Source organism: Pristis pectinata, chromosome 22 (assembly GCF_009764475.1).
Source record: "Pristis pectinata isolate sPriPec2 chromosome 22, sPriPec2.1.pri, whole genome shotgun sequence".
In the NCBI taxonomy this organism is placed as follows: Eukaryota; Metazoa; Chordata; class Chondrichthyes; order Rhinopristiformes; family Pristidae; genus Pristis; species Pristis pectinata.
Window position 1 is genome coordinate 37,236,286 of NC_067426.1, and position 12,180 is coordinate 37,248,465.

At 44.4% G+C, this 12,180-nt stretch overlaps 1 non-coding gene across 1 annotated transcript; it reads left to right on the top strand.

The window, feature by feature from the left end:
• Positions 1–11,655: 11,655 nt before the first annotated feature.
• LOC127581903 (U1 spliceosomal RNA) lies at positions 11,656–11,817 on the top strand. Its single transcript, XR_007958029.1, has one exon. It is a non-coding gene; the product is annotated as a U1 spliceosomal RNA (small nuclear RNA).
• Positions 11,818–12,180: the final 363 nt, after the last annotated feature.

A 12,180-nucleotide genomic window follows, 5' to 3' on the forward strand; every position in this document is an offset into this window, starting at 1 on the left:
AAGGTTCCTCATGGTAGGCTTCTTCAGAAGGTCAGAGGCCGAGGGATCCAAGGAAGCTTGGCTGTGTGGATTAGGAATTGGCTTTCATGTAGAAAGCAGAGGGTTGTGGTGGAAGGAGTGCCCTCGGATTGGAAGGCAGTGACTAGTGCTGTCCTGCAGGGATCGCTTCTGGGACCTCTACGTTTTGTGATATTTATAGATGACTTAGATGAGGGGGTGGAGGGCTAGGTTAGTAAGTTTGCGGTTGACACTAAGATAGGCGGTGTTGTGGATAGTGTGGAGGGCTGTCGGAGCTTACAGAGGGATAAAGATAGGATGCAGAGCTGGGCTGACAAGTGGCAGATGGCGTTCAATCCGGAGAAGTGTGAGGTGGTACACTTTGGAAGGACAACTCCAGGGCAGAGTACAGGGTAAACGGCAAGGTACTTGGCAGTGTGGAGGAGCAGAGGGATCTGGGGGTTCATATTCACAGTTCATTGAAAGTTGCCTCACAGGTGGAAAGAGCAGTTAAGAAGGCCAATGGGATGTTGGCTTTCATAAATCGCGGGATTGAGTTTAAGAGCCACGAGGTTATGATGCAGCTTTGCAAAACTCTAGTTAGGCCACATTTAGAGTACTGTGTTCAGTTCTGGTCGCCTCATTATAGGAAGGATGTGGAGGCATTGGAGAGGGTGCAGAGGAGATTTACCAGGATGCTGCCTGGATTGGAGGGTATTGAATATGAGGAGAGGCTTAAGGTGCTAGGGCTTTATTCACTGGAAAGGAGGAGGATGAGAGGAGACATGATAGAGGTATATAAAATATTGAGAGGAAGAGATAGAGTAGACAGTCAGCGCCTCCTTCCCAGGGCACCAATGCTGAAGACGAGAGGTCATGGCTTTAAGGTTATGGGTGGGAGGTTCAGGGGAGATGTCAGAGGGAGGTTTTTCACCCAGAGAGTGGTTGGTGCATGGAATGCACTGCCTGGGGTGGTGGTGGAGGCAGATACATTGAACAGGTTCAAGAGATTGTTGGATAGGCACATGGAGGAATATGAGATAGAAGGATATGCGGGAGGAAGGGGTTAGGTAGTGTGAGAGTGGTCTGATGGACGGCACGACACGGTGGGCCGAAGGGCCTGTTTTGTGCTATATGGTTCTATGGTTCTATGGTTCTAATACATTTTGGTTCCGCAATGAATTGCAAAATGAGACGGAAATGTTTGGATAAACGGGCCGAGATCTGGCAAGTCAATTCTTCGGTGACAAACCGTCGTCTACGATGGACAGTCACACAGAGAATTAACGAAATAGCTGCACGGAGAGTGTAAACGAGGTATGCAGCGCAGTCAAAATTCATCATCAATTGGTGCTTGCGTTTGGTTTGTCTGAGAGTGACAATATTTTGAACACGTAGCTCGCTTACGCTATAAAGTCATGAAAAAAATGTTTCACAATCGAACAAAAGAGGAAAAACAAATATCCTCGCAGGTTGTTGGTCTTAATTCGTCGACGTGAGGGCACGTTGTTACTGGAAAGTATGCCGGACAGAAAATTACGTGGCAGAATTAACAATAGAATACGAACCTATGAAATATTGATGAAAGAAGTGCAGTCAAACATAATATTTCAAAAAGAACAGACTATATTAATGCTCATGGATGCATTGAAGGTTGGCCAAGGCATTCAGTGGGAAAAGACCGATGTTTCCAAGCTGAATGAACTATTTCTGTCCTGCAACGTACGGTGTATAACTTTCTGCCAGCTTCCTGAGAACTAGTTGTTGGTGCGGTGCATCGCAGGCGATTCTCAGATCGGTTTGGACTTGTTGATATCATGAGACATACGCGATACAGCCAGCCTCTGTTTTTTTATGGCTCATCCGCCCGTGGGTGTCGCTTCCAACACTAACGCCGCCTCCAGTGGTGAAACAAACCCCTCCTAGGTAGGCTTATCTCTCAATACACTTGCAACATTAAAGATAATTCATCCAACAATTCCATGTGACACCACCAAGATTATAGCCGTTTGGAAATTAAAGGAGATAGCATTAGAACCATACAAAAGAAAAACTTTTGCTTAAACGGTTCAAACATCGTGACACAGAATATAATCACAATGGTCTTCTCTAAAAATCTGTCCAAAGACATAAAAGTAGATTGCTTGAAGAGTTAAATATATTACGCAGTGACAGAATGAATAAAGATATTTCCTCATGAGAGTTTGATCAGTGGCTCGCAGATAATGTGACTGAGGAGGGCACTGATTGGCTTAATGGGCATTCCTTCTGCTTTCAAGAACTCCTTGAATCAGTGTATGTGGGCACTTGGAACGTTCTGTACGACTGATCTCTACTTCACACGGAAAACGGGGATATCCAGCAATGATTTTTTACACCGGTGGCAGTTACTATCCTGTACTTGCAGCGTTTGGGATTGTACTGAATCTGACTGCTATTTGAATGACGCCGTTTTTCATATTTCACTTGTCGTACGTGGAATAACGGTGTGTTGCTACCCATTTCCTCAGCCTGTTGCATTATTTCAGTCAGAAAAATGTTACAATGGAAGATACTCTGTTTTTTAGTTTTTAAAATGTCATTGATCTCACTTTAGTTGTTTAGTTCTTTACGGAAGTAGGAAGGAAATTTTCAGCAAATTTGCAGAATGAATTGATTAACTATTTGAGCAGATTTTTTTTTTCAAATAGTCTGTCTAATATCTAAAATAATTAAACGGTAGCTTAGCGGTTAGCGCAATGCTATTACAGCGCCAGCGATCGGGGTTCGATTCCCGTCGCTGTCTGTAAGGAGTTTGTACGTTCTCTCGTGTCTGCGTGGGTTTCCTCCGGGTGCTCCGGTTTCCCCCCACATTCCAAAGACGTACGGATAGGTTAATTTGGGTTTTAAAATGGTTGCGCGGACTTGTTGGGCCGGAAGGGCCTGTTACCACGCTGTAAATAAATTTAAAATTTAATTAAAACATACTTATTAAGTAATAATTATTTTTCCTAAAGTGAGAGAAACACAGTGATACTCTCTCCACGGATGTCTATGCCGTTTAAGCATCCAATGAACAGCAATGACCCGAGTTCAGAACATAAGGGGCGCACTGTGCCCCTCAGAGAGACAGATAAAATAAACGCTTATGTCCCTTCATCACACTTGTTGAACTCCCGTCCATCTTCCAATGTTAACATATCCGGAAATACCGATAGTTTTGGAGTTTCGGAAGTGGTATCTTGGTAAGTGCCATTGATTATTCATTCATCATGCATAACCTGGTCACATGAGTTCTCAATGAGAGTTGATAAACACAGTCGGAACAATCAAAAGTGATTTACTCAGAAATAGTTCTCTCTGATTCTTATTTATTTGTGTTTCTCCAAACAAGAATAGTCTACAGGGTCTTCAGTTGTTTCTCCACTACTGATTCTCTGTCTATTTCAGTGTGAGCTTGGCTCAATTTCCTTGACGGGAGGAGTATAATTTGTGTCCCATGCATTATTCTTCCAGCTCATTGGATGTTTCTTTTTCTTGTTTTCTACTTTTAACATACATCCAAATGATTACACATTATGTTGAGTTTAACGGTTAAGCGTTGCTTTCAATCTATTACACAGTTTCTTTGAATGTTTATTCCACAATTGCTCCATTGATCAAGTCTGAACTAGCAGCGCTTCCTGTTCTCCTGCGCGGTGCCCGCCCGCACGAGTGATGGACCTGAAAGCTTTCTCCGTCATCTCGAAATATTTCTCCTGATCAGGTGTAACATCTTCAAGATGTATAAAAGATACACCGTATCAAATAATTTCATTTGAAAATGCATCCATCTGAAATGCAGTGTAATTACCTCAAGTAAAGTGAAATTATATCACCGCGCTGCATGTGCCGTTCCTGCAACTCCACGGCAAGAGTTGAAGGATAGGTTCTGCTCTGGATGCCCTCAGCTTTGCGGCAGATGTACATATGTCTGGCCCTCTGTTCACGACTTGACAGAACTGTACGGATAGGCCCTGATCTCATTAAAACAAATCCCGGGGTCCAGTCCTTCTTCTTGTCGGTTGAATTCCGGCCGTGAAACTGCAATATGCTGCAAGGGTGTCAGTCCGATCGGCCATCCTCATCCTATCTGGGGGTCAGCACAGATGGTCCGGTACCTTGGTGGAGACTGCGGCATTACCACGATATGGAATATTACCATGACCATGACTGTAAAGTAACACTGACAAATCTGGGCTCACCTGGAATTAACATTGCATTCTCTCATTTCTTTCAGTTAATTTAACGGCGATTGTAGTCCTGTCCCGTGGAAAATGTGGTCTCTCCAAATGCATCACTCGCTACTTGGTGGCCATGGTGGCAGCAGACCTGATGGTTGTTGCCCTTGTTGTCACAGCGGAGCAAATTAATTATATTTATTTGTTTTCTGATTTGGGACTTTCCCTGCGGCTCGCGACCACGGATTGTTCCGTTTGGTTGACGGTCGCTGTCACTGTCGCCGCCTGCTGTCAAAAGCTGCAGAAACAATATTGCACAGAGAGAATAGCAACTGTGGTGATAATGTCAGTAGTTGTGGAGAGCTGTGCCGTCTACTCCATTTTACGTTGCTGTGGATTCACGGCGCTGCGTCCCCTCAGCTGAATACCGTGCATCATCCGCGTGGAGAGCCTACGAGATATTTGACAGTATCATGACTCCGTTATTACCGGTCAGACGGTCAGACATATAATAGCGGCAAATAAAGTCCGCCGGGGACTCCGGAACAACAGTGACAATCAGAAGGATACAGAGGTGGAGAGCCGGAGAAAGTCAATGATTTTGTTGTTCGCCCTTTCAGCGAATTTCATTTCACTGTGGATGCCCTATGTAATACACTCCTTAATCTGGCAAACGGAGAACTATACCTACGCAGACAAATATTTCAGCACACCGAGGTTTATGTTGCAGTTGCTCAGTTCCTACACAAACACGTGTATCTATGGACTGACACAGAGGAAATTCAGGGAAGAGCTCAAGAATGGAGTCAAGTATCTATTTACACTAAATTGGCAGCACTGTAAATAAAACGGTTATTCGATGACAGTTCGTTGAGTTTTCAATTAAATATTTCGAAATCTTTATACATTTGCAACTAGTTTCGCAAAAGTATTTGAAATCTGTATTGGCAGGTCCTTGATAACCAGGAGCTTTCCCTTTCAAGCTCTCACTTTCTGATCAATTAGGTTTAATATGGAATCTGGAGCAGTGAATTAGGCGAAGTACCTCCATGTTTTTTTAATAGTTGACTAAAGCCTTTTTGCAGTAAACAAACTTGCCGACCTCAACGCAACTGAAAGTTACGGGGTGGGGTGGGGGGGAGGCAATTCTTTTCTCATGCGAAAACGATCCTGACTTTCAGCGTCTGCTCTATATGCTGAGCGGGCGATGCACCACGATTGCAGAATGACGTGAAACGCTATGCTCACTTGGAATATGATGCCATCCCTGAGTTATGTTTTGTTTCAGGAGAGAAGATAATACGTCGTATCAGCTGGTCCCTCTTCGAACCACAGACAGAATATTCGGCCCAAATGAGTGCAGTCTCCACATCTCTTTCCAGTTCCGTCAGTCATTCAAGAACAATGGCTCGCTTTCGATCCGGCGCTGATGTATGTCATGATTCATATCCTTACACTGAAATTGAATCAAGGTTTGAAACATGCCGCGGTTAATAAGATTTCGATTATGTTTTCAATTCATTCTATAGGATTTATTTAGAACATAGAACATGGAACACTGAAGAACAGTACAGGCCCTTCGGCCCACAATTTTGTGCCGACATTTTATCCTGCTCTAAGATCTATCTAACCCTTCCCTCCCAAATAGCCCACCATTTCTCTATCATTCATGTGTCTATCTAAGAGTATCTTAAATGTCCCGAATGTATCCGCCCCCACCACTCTCTGTGCGAAAACTTACCCCTGACATCACCCTTATACCTTTCTCCAATCACCTTAAAATTATGTCCCTTCGTGTTAGCCATTGTCGCCCTGGGAAAATTCTCTGACTGTCCATTCCATCTATGCCTCATCATCTTGCGCACCTATCAAGTCACATCTCATCCTCCTTTTCTCCAAAGAGAAAAGCCCTAGCTCGCTCAGCCTATCCTCATAAGACATGCTCTCCAGTCCAGGCAACACCCTGGTAAATATCATCTTCACCCTCTCTAAGGTTCCACATTGTTCCTATAATGAGGCGACCAGAACTGAACACAATATTCTAAGTGTGGTCTAACCAGAGTTCTGCAGAGCCGCAACATCACCTCGCGGCTCTTGAACTCAATACCCCGAGTCATGAAGGCCAACACTCCATACACCTTCTCAGTGACCCTATCGACCTGCGCAGCAACCTTGAGGGACCTATGGACGTGGACCCCAAGAATTTTTTACTTTTTATTTACAGTGCGGTAACAGGCCCTTCCGGCCCAACGAGACCGCGCCACCCATTTTAAACCCATATTAACCTACCCGTACGTCTTTAGAATGTGGGAGGGAACCGGAGCACCCGGAGGAAACCCACGCAGACACGGGAGAACGTACAACCTCCTTACAGACAGCGACGGGAATCGAACCCCGATCGCTGGCGCTGTAATAGCGTCGCGCTTACCGCTATGCTACCGTGCCGCCACACAAGATCCCTCTGTTCGTCCACTCTGCTAAGAGTCCTGCCATTAACCTGGATTCTGCCTTTAAATTCGATCTCCTGGAGTGTATCACTTCACAGCTTTCTAGGTTGAACTCCATCTGCCACTTCTCAGCCTAACTTTGCATCCTATGAATCTCCTGTTGTAATCTACAGTAACTTTCTACACTATGCCCTACACCACCAACCTTTGTATCATCAGCAAACTTACTAACACCCTTCCACATCATTTATAAAAATCATGAAGAGCAAGGGTCCCAGACAGATTCCTGTGGAACACCACTGGTCACCGACCTCCAGGCAAAATACGCTCCATCTACCACCACCCTCTGTCTTCTATGGGCGAGACAATTCTGAATCCATACAGCCAAGTTTCCCTTGATTCCATGCCTCCTGACTTTCTGAATAAGCCTTCCATGAGGCTGATTTCCTTTATAAGCAGAACGTCGCCATTAATTTTCCAAGGAAAAGGAACAGAAACATTCTTCCAATCCCCAAGCGACGATTGTCGGGTTTTCACATGTTCACAAGTAGGGAGAGAGAAAATGTCTGGTTTAATTTTACAATCAGAATGGCTCCGTCTTGTTGTGCTTCAGCACTGAAGGCAGTGGATTCAAACCTACTGGACGAAACTACTCTGTCAATTAATGCGCCTTATCAAGACACCTTTCCAAAACAGAAAGATCCGACACCGTTCAGTCTTTCTTGATCATTAACCTTCAGGTAGCTGCAGCCCTGCAACTTCATTGCGCAATCACCTGGGTTGTTCTTTGTCGATCCCTGTACCGTGAATACTCTTATTTATTGCAGACCCCTTCATATGATGGGGGTTGTCTTCAGAATGCAGTTTATTTAATCGGATAATATTATTATTAACAATATTCGTGTTCTTTACATATTCTATACAGTAAACTGTCTTTCCGTGTCCATCGAACCTAGGCATTAAGAAAATATCAGCAAATATTGGAAGTCCATTTACTGAGGAAACGACAGCCGGCTTCCAGTTTGAAACATTTCAGACTTTTGGTTATGACAAGCTATGATTTGGAGTAAATGGTGATGTATTTCCTGGTCGACGTGCCCCGCGACTTTGGAAGCGATTCCACAGATGTAGTCCTTCCCAATCCCACTCTGACATTTGTTAATTCTGGTGTTACACTTAACTGTTGAAAATGGGAATGTCAGGAAATCGCTGCCCATGGCGACTTAGTGGACCCACTGAATGAGATTGTGATGCGTTATTGTGGTTAATTTCTCCGTTCTATTTTAAACCACATCAAACATCACAGTTCAAGCAAACTAAATGGAATCAATCGCGTTCATGACATTTCCGTAACCGCGATGTGCATCTCCCCATTTCCAGTCACTTCAACTCTCCCTCCCACTCCATCTCTGATTTGTCAGTTCTCAGCCTCCTCCACTGGCGGGAGAAGTCGAAATGCAAACTGGAGGAACAGCACCTCATTTTCCGCCTTGGGACTTTACAGGCTAACAGGATGAACATTGAATTCTCCCACTTTAAGTAAACTAACCCCACCCCCACCACCTTCTCTTCTTTTCTTCCCTTTCCAAGTCTCTCTCTCTCTTTTTCTCCTCCGCATTTGTTCTCTCTCCACTTTCTCTCTTCCCCTCACCTATGCCGGCTGCCTCGGTACCTTTGACCCATGCCCCCATGTATCTGCTCTCCCCTCCTCCTCCGCATCTGCCTATTACTATCTCTTACCTGCATCTACCAATTACCATTTTACGCCAACCCCTCGCCTCTTTTGTCCACCTCTCACTGCTGTGTCCCCCCCCCCCCCCACGCTTTATGGGGCTTCTCCTTTTCCTATCTTTAGTCCTGAAGAAGGGCCCTGACCCAAAACATTGACCGTCTGCTTTTCTCTATGGTTGCTGCCTGATCTACTGAGTTCCTCCATCAACTTGTTGTTTCTCATGACATTTTTATTTTACCTCAGAGGGATAAGTGTGATTTACAAGCTATGTACCAATTATTTAAATGTTAGACAGGTCTTGTTTTCTGTCGTTTACAATTGAGCCATGGCGTCCCGCGTCCTGCCTCCACAGCTTCTTCGGCACTGATGTTATTCTCTGGCTTCAGGGTTCACTCTTTATATGAAGTTGTATCACATTATAGCCACTTCTCGCGAGCGGCCCATTTTATCTCTGCACCCTCAGTCTTCTCCAGGCTTGTTACAGTGTTCAGCTTCCCGTCCTGGGAAGATAAAAGCCGTTCTAGTCCCCTTACCTTAAAGAAACGGTAAAAATGGAGACATATATCATTCAAAACATTGAAGGAAGCAGAAAGCGGGAGACCAGAAGCTAGATGGCTTAAAATCTGAAGTTACAGCGGGAATCTTCGAAACTTCCAAGATAATCGAGCCACGTCTACGTGCTTATGTGAAATTAATGACTTATTTGATGAAATTATTGGAGTTCGTTCTGCCGTTCATGAAGCGGAACTGGGGGTGTGTTATAACTGGATTTCCAGAACACGCTCATCGCATCAAAGGTTACCACAGGATGGAAAATCGCGTGTTGTGGAGGTAACCCGATGTCATGAAGAGAAAGTTGTCTTGCTGACACGGAACAGAGACTGGAAATAAATGGGTCGCTTCTTGTAAAGATGGAACGGATGTTGTGACACACGAAATAGCGCGGTGGCCTCAACTATTTACAATTTATTTTGGTGAATTGCGTGAAGGGACAATGCGTGATTGCTGTGATTGAATACGGCAGAAAAGATTCGTTGGACCGTAAGTTGTGTAGAGATCTCACCTAGGCTCGAAAGCGATACAGAGAGATTCATGCAGTCGGGACAGAATCTGCTATCAGGAAGTCTGTTCTTCGGAACTTCAGATACTAATTATGTTCAGGGACTGGCTGGAAGTGAGGCTGGCATCAGGGCCCAATTTTCTGTTGCTGGAAGAACAGCTACAATCAAGATGTAATTTCGGTATAGTTGACCTGGGATGCCTGAAACGAACTGCAGTTCTGCGGCAGCACATCCGAAACATTGGCTGATACTTTTCCACAGATTCCGCCTCAACTGCTGGGTTTCCCTTTCCCAGCATTTACTATTGTTTTATTCCTGTTAGATTTCCGGCAGAGGTCCTTTCTGTTGATGTTGGTAGACTTAGGAGCACAGAAACAGTTCTTCTGCCCACCATATCAACGCTGAACATCAATTTCCCATCTATTATTATCCATTTTAACAGCACTTAGGCCGCAGGCTTCAGTGTCTCGGCAAATCAATCGCTCGTCTAGAACCTTCTTAAATACCGTGCTTGATGTGTCTTCAGCACCCAGTCAGGCAACGTGGCCGAGATTCCAATCACTCTACGTGAAACTTATTTTCCTAACATAACCTGCCACTAAACCTACCGCCTCTAGCTTGGCAACTCCTTTTGCGGAAAGGTCTCGCACTGCATGCTTTGTCTATATCATTGTATACTCCAGGCCAAGTCCCCCCTCAGCGTCCTGCTCTCCAAGGAAAACAAACGTAGCATTTCAAGCATCAACTCATCATTAAAACTCTCCAACCCAGCTAATATCCTGGTGAATCTCTCCGGCGGGTCTTCGCCATATTCAAAGCCATGGTCTGCCCCTCTGTTCCAGGGGGATGTTGCGTTTTTTTTATTGCTGTCGACTACGCCGCTCCTTTTCCTATCTTTACAATTTGTTTTCCTTCTTGTGCATCAGGTTAAGATTCCCTGTTCTGTCAACTGCCAAGCATTTACCGTCTACTCCATTCTTTGTATTCGCCTGATCTTGAATTGTATTCCGATGGGTAGCTCGATATAAATCGGGTGAGATATTATTTTCTCTGTGTGGATTCTGTAAGATACCCGTGGTTCCGTGACTGCATGATTAGACGCAAGGAATGTGTTTACTTAGCGCAGCAGAACAGTGCAAGCTTTGCGGAGGACATGCGTTCAGTCTTCCAGCTGCTTGCTTCTTTACTACGCTTCCCACTCCAACTCGCACTTTTCTCTCCGTGGACTCCTGCACTATCACCGTGAGGCTCAATATGCGCCTGAGGAACAGCATCTTACCTTCCGTCTGGATAGTTCGCAGCCTTCCGTACTTTCATTGCCAAACTCTCCAACTTTAGGGAACTCGCTCTTTTATTCTGACTCTATTAGAACGGACCAAACTGGTCACTCCTCGATTTGTGATTTTGGGTCAGTTTACTTTTCTTCTGACATTGGTATGCAGCGTCCTGCTAAACATGACCAACCACAAAATTTGCAAAAAAAATCATGTAAATTTTAATTGCCACATTAACTTGTTTGGTCTCAGCCAATCGGAGGAATGTCCTTTGATTCTACCAGAATCTCTACAACTGTAAACGAACTTGTTTTCTCTCTCTCCTCATTCTGATCAAGGATCTACGATCTGAAGCGTTAACTCTGTTTCTCTTTCCAGAGTTCTTGCCTGACTCTCCGGGTGTTTTCAACATTTTCCCGTTTTTAGATGCGAGTACAGCTTCACACAGCAGAGAATTTTATAACATTAATAACAATGCTCTATATTACTTCATAGCAGTTCGCAACGGGGGCCATATTTCGACACTGGGAAAGCTTCTACAAATCACGGAAAATGATCAAATGAAAAGACTTTTAATTGAAGTGTGCTGTGCGCATGTAAAATAATTTTCATTTTCTGTGATCTTTCCCAAATCATGCGCTTCCCTTGCTGCATCCTTCCCTTGTTTCTTTTGTGGCTGACTCCATTCTTCACATTTACTCCTCTTTGCGCTTCTTTCTTTCTTTCTTTCTCTCTTCCTCCTCATCTACTTATTATCACTGTGTTTTCTGCCGTCTATCCCAGTCGAATATCTCGTTCCCAATACTTCAGCAATGAATATTTAAAATTACCGAATTCACGCTTTTTCTGCGGCCCTGTTACAATTTCTCTGTTTCTCTCCCACCTCCATTCGCTTTGTTCCCGGTAGCGACAGATGGTGAGCAGAGGGATGTCGCAGGGCCCAGGATAATTACCTGGCAGTAGAGTGACTGTGATCACCAAGGCTGTTCTCCTGGGCTGAGCCTTGTCCATTGTACTCCGGGCGTGCTGACGCCTGCTATGCTCCAAATGTGGGACACTCGACAGTACAATGTGTGGTGGTGGGCACTGCATTCGTGTTCTCCCCAAATCTTCATTCAAAGCTAGAATTACATTCATCTTGCTATAAACTTATTCCGCATCCCTCATTTTAATCTTGTACTAATGGAGACGTCATGATGCAAAGTGAGCGTCTTCGGTGGAGTAGATTGTGGGTAAAACTAACTGGTCGCAATGTGGTATGCAGTCTGCGTCAAATTTAAGCATTCATTTCTCCTGCATTCCCTGTACTTCTAGAGAAGACAGGTAAGCTGCTTCGAATGAGATTGTAGTGTGATGCAGAATACAGCAAATTCAAAACTATGTTGCATGTGCAGCTAACATTGTTCAAAACTGTCTGATGTGGTAACGGTTAATGTGTCCATACTGCGGTAAACAATTTGCTATTGAAGT